We start from the raw sequence: 15970 nt of genomic DNA, 5'->3' as shown, positions 1-15970 counted from the left end.
TGAACTTAAAAATGTATAGTTTTATACATATTGTTCCTTACCAAAAATGTTAAATGTTTAGAATATGATAATAGTCGTAATAATAATAACATCCGCGTCTGATGTCTAGAAAGTAAAATGTGTACGGGTATGATCACTGGTATAACTTACTTTAATTTCCGTAGTCTTTTATTTTGTATTTGCTAGGGTTTATGGATGGATACTAACAGCGGTAATTACTTCTCCATGTTCACTGTTATGAGGCAAACAAAACTAGGATAAATATGTTTGCTGAACAGATATTAGTCAAATGGATACCTGTCATTTTGTTTTGTTGACTGGTTACCTTGCTATTATACCCCACAGCCTTTTCTACTGCTCCTTTCTTTCAAAATACAGAAAAATTCTCAGCACTGGACAATTTCGCTGTTATAATCAGTTGGAAGTAATAGAAAGAGCAGCTGTAAAATGTTTGCAGCTTTATTTTGGGGTGGGATAAGGGGGGGGGGGGTGATGGGCGGGAAGTACAAGCGTCTTCAGCTGGTTGAGAAGCATTCTCTTGAAATGCTGTTTGTTCTGGGCACAGACACAAAACACCAGTGTAAGTGATGGGCTCGGCAAGCAAATAAACAAACATGCTAATATTGACAGTAGTTTAGTGTTTGTTTATGTGCCATATGTGCCTGCTGTTCATGGTAAGCAAGTCAACCAATATTCATCTCACTTTATTTCGCATTTTGTCAATCAAAAATGTTAAATTTGATTATTATTGTTGATTATTTCAGCAAATGATCCGAAGTAGTCACTGAATATGTCTCCTTGTCGAGTTGCTTTACAGCCCCGGGACGTTAACCACCAGACAATACTTATTATTCCACTCTTCAGTTTGTATGTCGGACCTGATGCAGGTATTTTACAGTATTTTACCCGCAGGCTGCTGCAGAAATGCCTACCCGGTGTTGCTCTTGGCCGGAGGGCATCACCTGTCAATTTCAGCAGCTTCATTTCTAGACCAGGGCTTCCCACTTCAAACCCGTGCTGACACGTTGCGTTTCTCCGACACTTAGCAGTTTCCAGCAGGTCAGTCTCCAGAAGCTAACTCTGAAGGACTGTACCAGTATGCTACAGTCTTGTCTGCCCCCCTTCTCCTTTGGTATGTGTGAGCTACGGTGTGCATCCATCACTCTGAGCATTGTATGTGTGTATGTGGTCTGTATCTCCAAAGAGAGGATGCCAGACGTTGAGGCATGGCCCTGGGCTCATTCTCATGCAGGCCCATAGTGTGGGGCTGAGGGTAGGAGATAATTGCTGCTCTGAGGAGTGGATGGCCTGGGAGCTTTCTTCGTCAACTGGTGCCAGCCACCAAGCTGTCCATCATACGGGCCAGACGAGTGACATTCTCTGAGGAGAAACAAAGGCTATTAGTAGTTTATGTGCACAGCTGATGCGCAAGCATACAAAATTAACTTAACATAACTTGCTTGCATACAAAGTGAGACACCGGCACATACAGCATCAACATTATCCGGGTGTTTCTCTTCACTTCCCTTCCCATTATCATCCCCTATCCCCTCCTCCTCTTCCCGTGCTTTCTAATCTCACCTCACACCTGCTGTCTCTGACATACATGTTTCCCCTGAGAGAAGAGACTGAAGCTTGAGTGAAGGGCTCAGGCTTAGTGTGGGAGGTGGAGAGGGGGACACATATTGAGCCTTTTTTCTTTTTTTTTTTTTTTTTTACCTTACTGTGGCTCTACATTGGGCTTCAAAGATGGGGTGTATCCACCCACAGGGCAACACTAGTGCAGGATAAAGCCAAAAGGGGCATGTGTTAATCAAAGTAGACATCACACTGCCATGAATTTTTCACAATCGTCAGAAGGAAGAAAGGTATCAGGATGCAGTTGGATTCATAGTCGGTTGTTTATCGTTGAATAGGCTTCACAGTTTGGATTATACTCAAAAATATACTAGTTTTTTAATATGTTGATCTGAAGTCACTGAATCTTCAGTTGTAATATTGTTTTATACTGTATTTAAATGCAATAGTTAACCAGGACAAGTTGTGGAAGGTGTCAAGGCCTCCAGCAGAGTGATCCTGCTCCTGGTTGATTGGCGAGCTTTTGAAAGTGGTGTGTATTTCAGGTCCCTCTACGGGGTGTGGAGCTCTAATGAGGGGGAAATTTGTGCTTGCTAAGCATGGTCAGATTTATGAGCCAGCAAGGCTCGCCAGCTCCGCACTGACAACAGATATAAATACAAGGACTCTTCAGGGGCTGTATCACGTGGGGAATCAGGGCCCTACCAACATAGTTGTGTGTGGGAGGTGATTTCACAGTGAGTGTGCACAAACAATGCATTTTACAAATCATGGTAAGTTCATTTCAATGTCATCTTACTGTTGGTTTATATGATCTACATTTTAAGATATCTACTGTTTTTGTCATGTGTCACAAGGCTCCTGCTCATCAGCAATTAGAACTATCCTCTGAGATTGTCACGACATAAGGACGGAATAAGGAATATTATTTTGTTCATGTCCAAACCATTTGTTAAGATTATCAATTGTGCCAATACCCACTCAGGAAATTGAATCAGTGCATAACCAGTTGTATTTTAGGGAATTGTTAGTCATGCTTAAATAATGCAAAGAACAGAAAATCTTCACTTAATTAATCAGCACTTAAAAAAGATTTTTATATCAATATGCCAGATATTAGTGCACATATGCAGAAGTTGAGGTCTTTTAGAAGACTTCATAAGAGAGTTATAAATAAACGTTTTCAGCCCATTAAACATCTACTACTCCTAGTTATTCTTAGTAAACCAGTCTTATTAAGAATGACCTGTTTTGCATTGATATTTTCTTTGCATGTTTTTTTTAAGCAGTGTGTTAAAAAAAAAAAAAAGCAAAATTGTGCACAAAGTATTGCATTTTCTGTTAAACAAACAGCGGTCGCCGTTACTCTGGATAATGCAGACATCAGTGTGGGCAGTTGCAGTTCTGAGGAAATAGTCATTATAATCTCAAATAAGAGAAAAATTCATTCTTTGTTTGATTTGACAGCAAAGTTTTGTTTTAGTCTAGACTCAATGATTATGGTCCTCTTTACCTTGTGACTTGTCTAAAATTGGTAAGTGTTCACATCCTCCCGAGAATTGAAGTGTGCTAATGGAAATTGCATCGCTGTGGATGCTGTCTACATACATGGCACAGCAATCCTACTTTGGGTGTAGTGTTTCCTTCTTTCTTTGTGGAGTGTGTGTTCGGTTTCACAATGGGTGACAATCTTAGAAGTTATAAGTGGTTTCCGCAGGAAGACGGTGATTAGATGGGCATTTGTGACGCCGTTCTGGCTCTCGTGTTTTTATTCCTTCCTGGAATGGTGTTTGCGTGCATGGTGCTACTCTCTCTGGGACGTCACTCTTCTTCCTTTGTTGTCTTTGGACCGCTAGACTGAAATTGAAGGTGAAATGACACGGGACCGTATTTTCTTTACAAATTAGGGAACATTATGAAAATGCCAGTGGTTTCACTTGATGAAGTGTGCAGCTTTCCTTTTCAGCTGCTTTGACATACTCTTAACACCGTCCTCATGTTTTGATATACTGTCAGCCAGCCATTTAAAAACCATGTTGTCTTCCACCTGCTATGAATTTGATTCACAGTTTTGTTTAGTTTGAAATCCGCTATGACCTTTTCTCAACCTCTTGCCTTACAATTCTTTAGATGGCAGTGAAAACAAGGTGCTGGAAAGTCATCTTGGATATTTGAAAACACTGTCAAAATTTGACATTTTCACGACTCTCGCAGTTTAAAGAGGGAACCAAGGGAGGAATGGGGTTAATACTCTTACTCTTAAATTATGTTTAAATTATGTGTGTGTGATAGAAATCGTTTCCTCAGGTTCTCATTGCGTTTAGTCCCGAGGCATTTTTTTAGCCAAAACCTAACTGTCTTTAAATGTTTTCATGTTCTTTTAATTTAATTTGGCTGTCGGTTTCCCATTAAACCATTAAAACTGAACAGTGTTTAAATTATTTTGCATCCATTTTCCCACTGATACAGAGGTGAGACATTAGATAAATGACGATAATACAATATATTTAGATAGACTGTTATGCATACAGCAGATCAGTTTAATTAAAATCATCTGACTTTTGATTATCAGTCTATGAAATATTTATATTTAAAAAAGAAGAGGTTGCAGCAGTTGCAACACTTTCTCAGGTTACTGAGACCAATACCCGGGAGGGCTTTGTTATTTACGATTGTGGGCACAGGTGCACATCCGTGGCTCAGTGTCTTAAAAGCAGACACTCAAGTCAATCTGAACAGGAAGCTTGAGCGCTCGAGCAGCCCTCGTATTTTTATTCTGCCCTCTTCAGCCAGGACAGAGCCATTAAGAAACACTCCGCCTGTCAGGTGGATGAAGTTTTCTTCCCTGCATTTCTCTGACAGGCGAAGATTTGTTCTCTTGCTGAAAGAATTGGTCTGAGTTTATAGTTCTATTGTCCCCGAGATGACAGTTCTCCTAACAGCTTTGCTTTAGCCCCACCTTGAACACCCGCTGCCATCAAAACCACAACAGTGCAGCCAAAGAGCAGCGTGATGTCATCTGTACACAGTACTGTCTGTCTTTGTTAGCCACAGTGTACACATATTATGACAAAAATAATCACAAATGTCTGATTAACATCACAAATGAGTTTCAAATTTGGTCATATTTCATTCTTGTTACCAATTTAGGTACTATTTGTTGATCTATATGACTGTCTGCTCACCTCTTTAATTTGGGGCCTTTGCTGGGTAAATTTGAGGCACTACTTATGTAATATGAGAGCAACATACTAACATATCCAATGTTCCAGTAGATCTGAAAGATCCTAGTATTTCTTCTTTGTTTTTCAGCTTTTTACTTGACCAGATACATATTACATTTTCTAACATTTTACCAATTTTCTAACATTTAAATAGTATTTAGATTGCAATGTGCATAGGGAACTCCAAACAGAGTTTTATGTGGATTACAGTTTGTCAGTTTTGGTCCTCATCAAACTGGTAGAGAGTAAAAGTGTCTTCTGGTCACAATTTACTGAAAGATAACAACTTTAAAATGATCTCTTCTTTGGGTGAAGACGTGTGTATGTTTCAATGTGGACCAAAGTGCATCATGGTATTAGTTTGAAGGGTTAATACTTTGTGTGCTTAGTGAATTGTGTGCATATGCAAATGTGTTAATTTTGGTACTTCGTGTAGTTCAGATTTGCCTCAAGCCCCCTTATAAAATCTCCCAGACTACTTGGTGATTCAGTTTGAACTGGCCATTCATGTGTCCCTCTACTGCTTTTCTTGGTCAATTTCATGGTTTGATCTCAGTACATTTTGGTAAATAAGAAATCACCACAAACTGAAAATAAAATACAGACTACATTATTCACTCACTTTGAATGTAGCCAGTCCATTTAATGACCATGATCAGCTGGCATCCTATAATTTTGCTTCAGACTGGGCAAACTACACCTACTGTGAGACCTCTAGCGAATGTACTACTGTGACAGGAGCAAAAGAGGAAGTCAGATGATGCAGTATAAAGGGTGGCAAACGTCCACTTAAGGAGGAGGCTGTTAGATGGTTCAAACACAACACTTTCATCCAGGAGATTGCTGTTTGTGTACTGTGTGGAGGAAAAAAGTCAATATTGACTTATTTTAGGTTACTTACATAAGTAGTGTACTTATTTTAACACAAAAGATAACCTTTTCCTAAACCTAACCAAGTCATTTTGGTGCCACAACCTTAAACACATGTTTATTATTGTTACCATGACGACGAAGGTACAGTAAGCCCGTCGGTGGTACTGTCCAACAGTCATATGTTGTTGCCAATGCTCTAATGGTTATATATGTCGTCCATCGCGGCTAATTATACATTATATGGTCCCAATGACAACTGATAATGGCCATTTAATGGGCTGATAACATCCAAAGTAGGTGGCGTCGTCACACTGTATGAATTTGCAGCCCTTTTTAAAAATCTAATAAGTGTAATTACTGGATGAAAGTTGTCTCTGCTTTCACTTAAAGTCACGCTCGTAGGTTAGTAAAGCTTAAACATTATACCTCTGTAACCATGGTATCCATACTCATTTGAGGCAGAATTGGTGGTTTGACAGGTCCGGGCAGCAGCACTTGTTACTTTCAGATAACATTTCCCTGCAGGTGTAGGAGAACGAGAGAGACACAGATATCAGCAATTAAGTCAGTTAGAGTGAGTATGGTGAAAGACGACAGCTCTTGTCTGGCTAATTATGGAGTTTGCTCAAGCTGTATGTTCAGTCCTGTCATGTCAGAACAGCTTTAACCACATGTTACCATAAAGCAGGAAAAAAAACGTCGCTGTCACAGCCCACCTCTTCCTCCTGCCCTCCTGATCGTTTCTCTGCTCAGGAGAGGCAAACCACAGGGACTCTCATTGTGGTTCTTCTGTTCTCTGTTCTGTGCAATAACAGCTCAGTTCATGTTCACATATTGTGGAGACTTTGGAGTATTGTAACTACAAGGTATTACATGCAGGGTATCAAAGAACAATTGAACAGTGCATTATAAAAAAGGGCTAGTTCTTTGATATTTAGAAAACGTAGGAGTTAACTGATCACAGTAGTGCTGAATAAATTGCATATAGGATTATATGGTGTTTGAATAGAAGATAAATGCATGGGAATTGAGTAGAAATACTCCCATGATACACAAGTCAAAATGTCTGCTGTGAAAAAGGTCCATTATACTCTCCTTCAGTTGTCATCACACTTTTTCTCTGGTTTCTAAATATTTCTATATTCTTTAAAATATTTTGACATTTTTTTTCCATTGAATCTTGGCTTTGCTAGTTGTATGCTTCTCGGGATGCCAATTTTGTCATTTGGTTGTAGGCCCAGACCATTATAGGATGGATTACCATGAAAGTTTGTACAGAGACACATGGCCTTCAGTAGATGAATCCTTTTTATCATCTGGCATTCCCTCTTGTGATCCCACAATGTTCACATTTGTGGTTCAAAGTGAAATGTCTCAAAACTGTTGGATGGATTGGCACTAACTTTGATACAGACATTCGTGTTCACATCACGATAAATTACAGGGATTATGGTGATTCCATGTAGTGCAAGTATCAGGCAAAAATCACAAATTTTGCCATAACTTTCCCATCAGCCTCAGCTTTGCTTTGTCACACACCTTGACCTTTGCATGATTTTAAACTTGTAAGGCATTTACACACCAGGGCCTTTTTCTTCGCTAATATGCACATTCATATATTTTTTAGAACTATTATTTTTGTCACGAGTACTTTCATACAGAATCCAATCCGGTATGAATAGTTCTGATGTCGCAGTTTCGTATCGTTTATTCGTCATGTCCCCGGTGTGGAAAAACCTTGTTGTTTATCATCATCTGTATATGACACTGTCAATCAGTCAATTACTCAATGAAGAACAAATTGCAGTTTTGATGGTTACAACTTCTCAAATGTGAGAATGTATTATCTTTGGATTTTGGACCGGTTAAAAAAACAAAACAAGGAAATTGATGACATTACGTTTAGCTCTAATCCGTGATGGACATTTCTCATTGTTTTCTGAAGGTTTATGCCTGAGCCAGGTTTTCCAAAAGATCATAAACCCCTTTAAACTCTGTCTCTGCTGAACATGATTCACCTCTGACAGACACACACGTAGGCACATCATTGTTCCATTGCTGCCTGATCACTCAGCCATTGCTAAACACAAATGGTACGAAGACGTCCGGAATGTGTCTTATTGTTATCCAACGCCAGGCTGAGCTGTAAATGAACGGTTGCCCTTGGGTTTGTGCATCACACACAAAGATACTCATCAGTACTTACTCCCCTCCCCTCGTGTTTTGTTTTCTATGATTCAACAAGGGTTGTTTTGCCACTTGTAGGCAGTTGAGACTAAAATACTGGCTGCGTTTATCTGATGGCTGATTACCTGACCCCGAAAGAAGCAGACCACACACACACAGACACACAGACACACACACACACACACACACACACACACACACACACACACACACACACACACACACACACACACACACACACACACACACACACTCCCACGAGTGTCACCACTCGGTAAACACACACGTATGACTATGTTGCACTAACAGTGTAAAAACGTATGATGGATAGCCGTGTTCTTCCGTTTGAATGGTTAGATCACCAAAAGGCATGCGCTACGACAAAAATCTCCATCGTAACAAGCCATCAATGTCAGGCATTTAGCAGATGCTCTTTCCTGAAGTTGTTCACAGTCGAGCGAGCTTGTTCACTGTTCTGTTCAAGGACACTGACATTAGATGTAGCTGCTGCTGGTCTCATACAAAAATACTCTTATATCACTGCCTTTAAGACAAACAATACAACTGGAGATTTGTATTGTGTGAGCTGAATTCCTCAATTCATGAAAAAAGATATCTTTCACTTGCAGAGTGTCACAGTTCTAGTCTTTGGTTATTTATTTTTTGTATTATTTTTTTACAATTTCTGTCTCATGAGACAGACCTCACAATACAAAAATATATTTTTCTTTATACAGCTAAAGTCTATCTGACAAAGATGTCTACTGCCATGTGAACTCAACCAGACTTTTTTAAACTAGTCTTTTCTTAATTTATTTTAATAAACAAGTAGATTTTGTGTGCAAACCTAAAATAGCAAACATTAACAATAATGATGAGCAAACAGTCTTATGGGTAAATGGTTTGGGAAGGCACTAAATATTCATTGTAGACAGCAGTTAACATAGTTTATTATTTAGTTGGAACACTTGTTGATGAAGCTGTTTTCAACAATACAGTATTTTTTTTCACTATTAAATAATACAGGTGTTTTTAAGGAATAAAGATACAGTGTGACATTAGATTATTAAGTCTGATTAGTTGTAACAATCCCCTGCATTGTTCATATTGTACATTTTTACGCTTTTTGTTTGCGCATGGGACTCAGCCATCGCATTATCCTGCTTTCATCATGCTTGAGAGCATGCCCCCTCTGCAGACATGTTTGTGTGCACTTTCCTGAACCCTTCATGCAGATAAGAGCACTCTTATTGATGTTTTGAGGGCATGCACTAATGTGGGCCCACTCAGACAACAACCTGAAAATCTGTAGAGAACATGAGGTCAAAGAAACAGAGAAGCTACAATAGAATTTTTTTAAACAGAGATGCAGTGAAGAAGCAGCCAGTTTTTTATGAAATGCTAAAGGTTAGGCAATATTATTCTTTGGGGAAAATATTCCACATATTGTATCTGCACACCACAATAATACACACATATCTGTCAAAGTGCCCAATGATGTACCTAATTCAAAATGCCATAATAAAGAGAAGGAAATAAGTAAAGTTAGAAAAGTAACTTAAAAAGAAACACAATAATATTCTACTATTAAATGTTATAGTGCAAGAGGTATTTTATCTCTACTGCTGTCGAAACAATCAATCAGAATAACATTAAATGAGATCGTGACTGACGAGGGGAAGTGAATACAACCCCATCTGTCAGTTACATCACCGCGTTAGATGTTTGCTCACATATGTGAAGTGTACATACTACCTGAGTGTACATGAACTGCCGGAGGGTCTTCTAATGTTTAACTGTGGTGTTCTTTCTGTTTAGTATGCTGATTTTCAACACTATTGAATTACAGTGCTTGTCTTTTTCTAATAATTATTATCCTCATTTGTAGAGCAGCTTTCAAAACCGGGTGTCCCACACAGAACAGCAAATCAAAAAACAATATCATTAGACAGCATACTAAAAAGATCCCTTCTAAAATAAATCTGAATATAAGTTAAAAGGGAATAAAAAGCTGTGATAAAAAAGTTAAAGCTCAAATAAAATCGGATAGGCTCTCAGATGAAAGTATGTTAGAAGTATTGATATAAAAGATATTGGAGATTTTTTTTTAGGGGGCAGAACAATCCAGAGCCTCGGGGCCTTGACTGCAAATGCTGTGTCCCCTTCAGTTTTAAGCTGAGCCTGTGGAACAGATAAAAGACCTCTGTCTGATGATCTCAAACTACATAGTGGCTCATGTGCTGTTAAGAGGTGTACAATTGTGCCCTTGCTCCATTTCTATTTGGGGTAGTTACAATGATTAACTCACAGCAGGATGTTTTTTTTTTTTTTTTTTTTAGCTTTCTCCTCTGAAAATTCCGTAAGTAAAAAAACAAAATGAAAAACTACCATTGGCAGATGGTCATTTACCTTTCTGAGATTTAAAGCCTCTCCCTTTTTCTGCTGGCTCTAGCTGCTTACACCTATATGGCAGACGTATTGGTCCGTTAGTGGTCAGTCAGTAGTAATTAATTACAAGGCAAATGAGCTGATTGCACTTTCTGATTGGAATGAGAAGCCGCTGTAAAGGAGATGCTAACACATTTCACTTATAGCTCAGGAATCCATTACGCAGCTGAATATACTGGCAAAAATACTGCAATCACAGCTGCGGATGTGAAGGGTGGAGTAAATTGGTAGTCTTTTTCACCACTACAGTAATATTGGACAACATATTTGATATACACATAAATGTGAATGCTGGACTTCTATTTAATTTCTATGGTTATCATTAGATAATTAGATAGTTTCTCCATGATTTCATTTATACTAAAACACCAAAAATGGACTCAGAAGTGTCAACCGAAGTAACATTTTGTCATAATTTGAACCTCGTGTCTCTGTGGTGGTATGATGGTGTTTTTTTAAGTGAAATTTTCAAATGTACATCCCTTACATGACACATTTCCACAGTGGTGGGATACCTGTGAAGTCTAGTATCTATGGTCACATGCCTGAGTTGTTGGATAGGTAGAAGTTTGATATTTAGCCAGATTCACCTCAATTTGCCTCTTCGTCCTATCAGCACACTGTATCTGTTTCTTCTTTCTCAACATTTTAGTCAGATCTGATAAGTAGTAGCCATCTTGATGTCCATATCTTTATGTAGACCTATTTTACACAGCAATGAGTCGGCTATTGCAAAAGCCTGACAGCTGTCTGTTGAAATTAAGTTTTACTTGCAAAGCGGTTTGAGGAAGTGACATGTTTGACTTAGATTGCAGCTGTGTGTGGAGTGGGAAAAGACTGAGTGTTCCCACTTGTGCCTGGAGAGGAGAGAAAACAACACTTTGATGAGTGTAATGAGCACAACGTTGCCATAAGCAGCAAACAGTATTACTGCAATAATGCTGTGACCATTCCAGCCCTAGTGTGCACCTGCAGGTGGCCTTTTTGCATCTGGAATAAAGGGATTTACAGTGACTTTTATAACTGTTCACACAATGGCTGAATACTCACATATATGAGAGCTCATGTAGTTTACAGTATTTGGGAGAGTACAGTTAAAGTCGTGCATGTTGCCATCAGTGACTTGTTTGTGTGAGAAAGTAACCTCCCCAAAATTATTTTCAATCTAATATAGTTGCTAGATATATTAAGGGTTTAGTGTAAAGTCCTTTTATTTCATAGAAATACAGTCAGACCAAAACAAAAATTGAAAATGCAGATTTCACATTAACAAAGCTACTTGCGCTGACTGAGCTCCTGTTGTTTATTCAGCTCAGGTGCGTTTCAAATTTTTGCTGGATAAAAACATGCTTTTCCCAATTTTAACCAGAATGCAAAGTTTGTAGTGGAGTGGAGTTAATGCTTACATGTGTGATGTTTCAAGCCATTTATTGAATGGCTCCCTGCCCCCATTGGTGTTGATTATTCTGATGAAAAACTGTCTGCCCAGTGGAGATATTTACCAGAATGACCATTGCAATCTCTAATGCTTATTTAAAAAAAAAAAAAAATTAATAGAGAGAGACAGGGAATCACACACATATAATAAAATGACATATTTGTGTTGGCTTGCATTCTGTTCCTAATTTTACATTCATGATTTAATGCAAAAAAATAGTTAAAAATACATTACATACTTCACAAGCACTGAAGTTCCTTTCGCAAAAAATGTGTGTCGGTGGAACTGAAGAATCCACAGTATCTAATTTTTTTACAAAACCAAGGGAGACAATTTTATTGAAATACACAAACTAATATTTGACTTCACAAAAAAATAACAACATAAAGTCACAGAGCTATATTTTAATAGATTGTATGATTTTGATCCATTGGCTTTTTTTTTTTTTTTTTTTTTTTTTGCCATGTATCTAATCCCTTCCCCTGCTCCCCTGCCCTAAAGCTCCCCTCCCTGAGCTCATCACAGCTTGTCACATCATTTTGGGGTCAGTTCATTCAGAGGCCTGCAGCGGGAGACCTCTGCAGGTTCTAAAAACAGATGTGACAGGCCTATTAAAATGAGTGATCTCCGCTGCCCTGCTCTTCTCTGCTGCTGTAGCTAGAATGGGTACTAAGCTGTCGTCCCCAGGGTACGGACAGGGGCAGCAGGGCGCAAAGGCCTGGAAGATAAGGTGACAGTAGCACATAGCTGGCATTGTGGCAGCTCCCAGAATTATCTCCTGATGAGGTTTTCAATTTTGGGGAGGGCAGTGGAACCTGAGCTCTCATGCCTTGAAGGCTGTGAGGCACACAGTGAGAGATAAACATAGTCAAAAAGCGGGTGCACATGTGCATGCAAACTGGACGGTGTAGTTTGAGTACAGCAACAGCGACACAAAACCAGGTCTGAGCAATCTGAGCCATAAACAAATAGTAAGACTAAGATAAACTGGAATAAATAGTCAGAGGGAACAAAAGCCTGGTGCAAACACACAACCGCCAAACGGCACAAAAGCATTTATTTTGCGGTAGCTCTGTGAAAAACGATCATTCTCTTTACTGTCCATATTAATGGAACTGTAATAAAACACTGCCGGTCCTTTCACTGACTCAATTCATGCCTCTGAAACAAAGTTCATCACATATGAAAACACCATGAACATACAGGCTCTGATAAGAACATGTAATGTTAAATACATGTAAAATAAAGTTATTGTGCTCCAACATTTAGTAATTTAAGTTGAATGTGTCTGAAAAACTTTTAAATTAATCATTTTCACCAGCAAACTATGTTTTTGTTTAAAAATTGCTCTTGTTCAACAATATAAAATTTGAATATTGAAAACGGGTTGGAAAAGGTACTGAGATACTGTTAAATCAGGTAAAACATCCACATGTGGAATTACTTAAGCTCTTGGCAGACAAATTCTGGTTTATTCATCTTTTAATGGCATGAAGGTAGAAAGTAAAATATCAAGAAAAGTCATTTAAATTCCTTTCAAGAGCACGACACTGTTGGGGCTTTTTTCTATCTGACCTCTGTCAAATCTCTTATGAAACCAAATCAAAGTGTTTCGATCATTCCTCTCCAACACCTTGGTCCATGTTTGAATTGTAAATTTGTTGGCACGAGGTGAAGTGGGAGCTGCTGCTCCAGAATTATCTATTCTGTTGGAAGGGCTGCCAGGATGTGCAAGAAGGTCTTCCTCTGAGGGCTGCAGCTCTGAGCTGCTGTCTCCTGCAATCTATCCTGATCAATGGCTCGCTCCGAGGAGCCAACTCCCTCACTGACTGAGGGGCAAAGGAAACGAGGTGAAAAGAGGATAATTTTTTTTCTCAACATTACAATATGAGATCAAAAGAATTAGTTTTACATGTCAATATTTCAGATTTGTAAGCTTTGTGCATGTTGAACAGAAGCACCTGCATCAGACTTCAGCACTATGCATGCATGAGCTACCAGAATATGAATTTAGGCTCATTTAGCTTCGCAAGCCGAATTTATATCGCAATTTAATGAAATTGCACGTTTACTTTTGATTTTATTTGATGAAATCTCTTAAAAACTCAACTGAAAAATCTCTGCAAAGAAATCATCCCATGTGGATCACGGGCCAATGAACCAAAGTGTTGGACAGATGGATGGACTAGCGAATAATACAAATAAAAGCAAAAAAAATAAATATGCATGTGATATTCATAAGTGCCCCAGCAGATAGATGACCCGCGCAGTTTCATTGCAAAGGGACAAAGAGGAGCAGATGAGAGGGGACAAGTGTACCAGAGACAAGGGTTCGTGTCAGTGGGGCGGTGGAGGCAGCTAAACTAGCATGAAACTGCCTTCCGTCACGGATTACCAAGGCAGCGCTTTTCATTACCTGCCTTTCATAACAAGATATTTATGGCAACAGGAGGTGTTGGAGAAGCATGAGACACACGCAACCTGCCTCAGATCCAATGCCGGCGTCTGTGTGTATGTGTGTGTGTGTGTGGGGGAGGGGGGGAGTAAATGGTGCAGAAAGAAAGTGAATTGTGTAGGGAAATGGCTGCTGTGATATGCTATATTATTGTCTATTTCACAGTTGTATGAGTTTGCTGACTGGATTGTATGAGGCAGTTTTTAACACGGGTATGTCTGACTTGAAGAATACAGGCTAGATCATTTCAAATTAGCTTGTGGCTGGTTTTAAAACTCATGTGAGTTGCAGATACATTATATGTCCAATCATTCAAACGCAGCGCAGGACAGTAGGAGGGTTATTTGGGCCTTTGAATGGGCCAGCAATTCACCGTGTTGCTGGCTTAATGACGGGTCAAACATATGCAAATTCAATGAAAAAAAGATTCACAAATTTGTCTTGGTTACAACAGCATAGTCCTGTTGTAATCTTTACTTCTTTTTTTTTTTTAAATCATCACTATTGTTTTAATTTAGGGTTGTGATCAAGGAAGCGCCGACATTCATGGTCAACATACAATAAACTCCTCCTTTGCCTGACGTAACTAACGTCAATATATTATAATCTTAATCATATAATACATTAGCCTGATGATAAACAGTTTTTTTTTTTTATTATTCAGGCTATTGTCTGTTGTCTCATTTATTGAATTGTTATTTACTTAAGCGATTGAATACAGTTCAACTGCAATTATGCATTTACATGCAGGAAAACTGAAAACTCCCTGTAATAATCAGCACATCGTTCACCACAACCTTTGTATCTATGCCGTGAACGGCCCACACATTATTCCAAACACTTAGGTTCAAACCGTTGATTTTTCGACAATGATCCATGCGCTTTGTGTTAACGGTTTGCCCAGGGCAATAGAGGGCTATTTCACTGCTCCTCCTCGTGGAGAGAAAAAGCATTGCAACACACTGTTCTTCGGGGCGGTGATAGTCGGGACGAGGTTCACTACGTCATTGCGGGGGATCTCATTACAGCCAAGGACCCAGCAGGGACCCAGCGGGGATCTGCCACGTATCTGTCACAGACCAGCCGGCTATTCCTAGAGGGCTACTACTGTACAATACTAATAGTGCTGTTGTATTTAACATTATTTGACTAATGTGGTGTTAATCTGTGACATCGTAGATAATAATAACGTAATAAATATGTTCTCATTGAACATATGCACTCAAAGACAGAAGAAAATTTAAGGAAGAAAAGATGCAGCTAAACATTGGTACACTGTAAATCAAGCCAAGTTGATGAAGTATGGTTCTGCAATGCAGATTTTACTATTTTAAAAATCAAAGTGGGATGAAAATAAAGCAATAATTTCCTACATTTTCATTTCATGCACATAATCAGAATAACGTTTTGGCTGTTTCTCAAGGAGGATGGATTTTTCCTTATAATTGCTGCTGACTGTCATGTATATTCTTCATCTCTCTCACTGGATCAGTGTCATCCTTCTGAATTCTGTGTTTTCTATTCTGATGTATGTAAAACAGCCCTTTTAATGTAGCTATTCTTGCCACCATTACCTACATTATGACTGCTTCTCTGCAACATTACAGTCAATGCAAATGCTCCTTTTGTGTCTCAAGGGAGTAGCAGTGCTCATCCTATCACTGCCATATTTTATTACATATTTCCCCCTTTTTTGAGAAAGTTAATTGGTGTAAAGATTTCAGGCAGTGTTGTGCATGGTTCAGCTGTCGGGTAATTCTTTCACTG

Source organism: Embiotoca jacksoni, unplaced genomic scaffold, assembly GCF_022577435.1.
Source record: "Embiotoca jacksoni isolate LCO1_2020_lvr unplaced genomic scaffold, fEmbJac1.0.p SCAF_6, whole genome shotgun sequence".
In the NCBI taxonomy this organism is placed as follows: Eukaryota; Metazoa; Chordata; class Actinopteri; family Embiotocidae; genus Embiotoca; species Embiotoca jacksoni.
Note: the sequence above shows the minus strand (reverse complement) of the source record.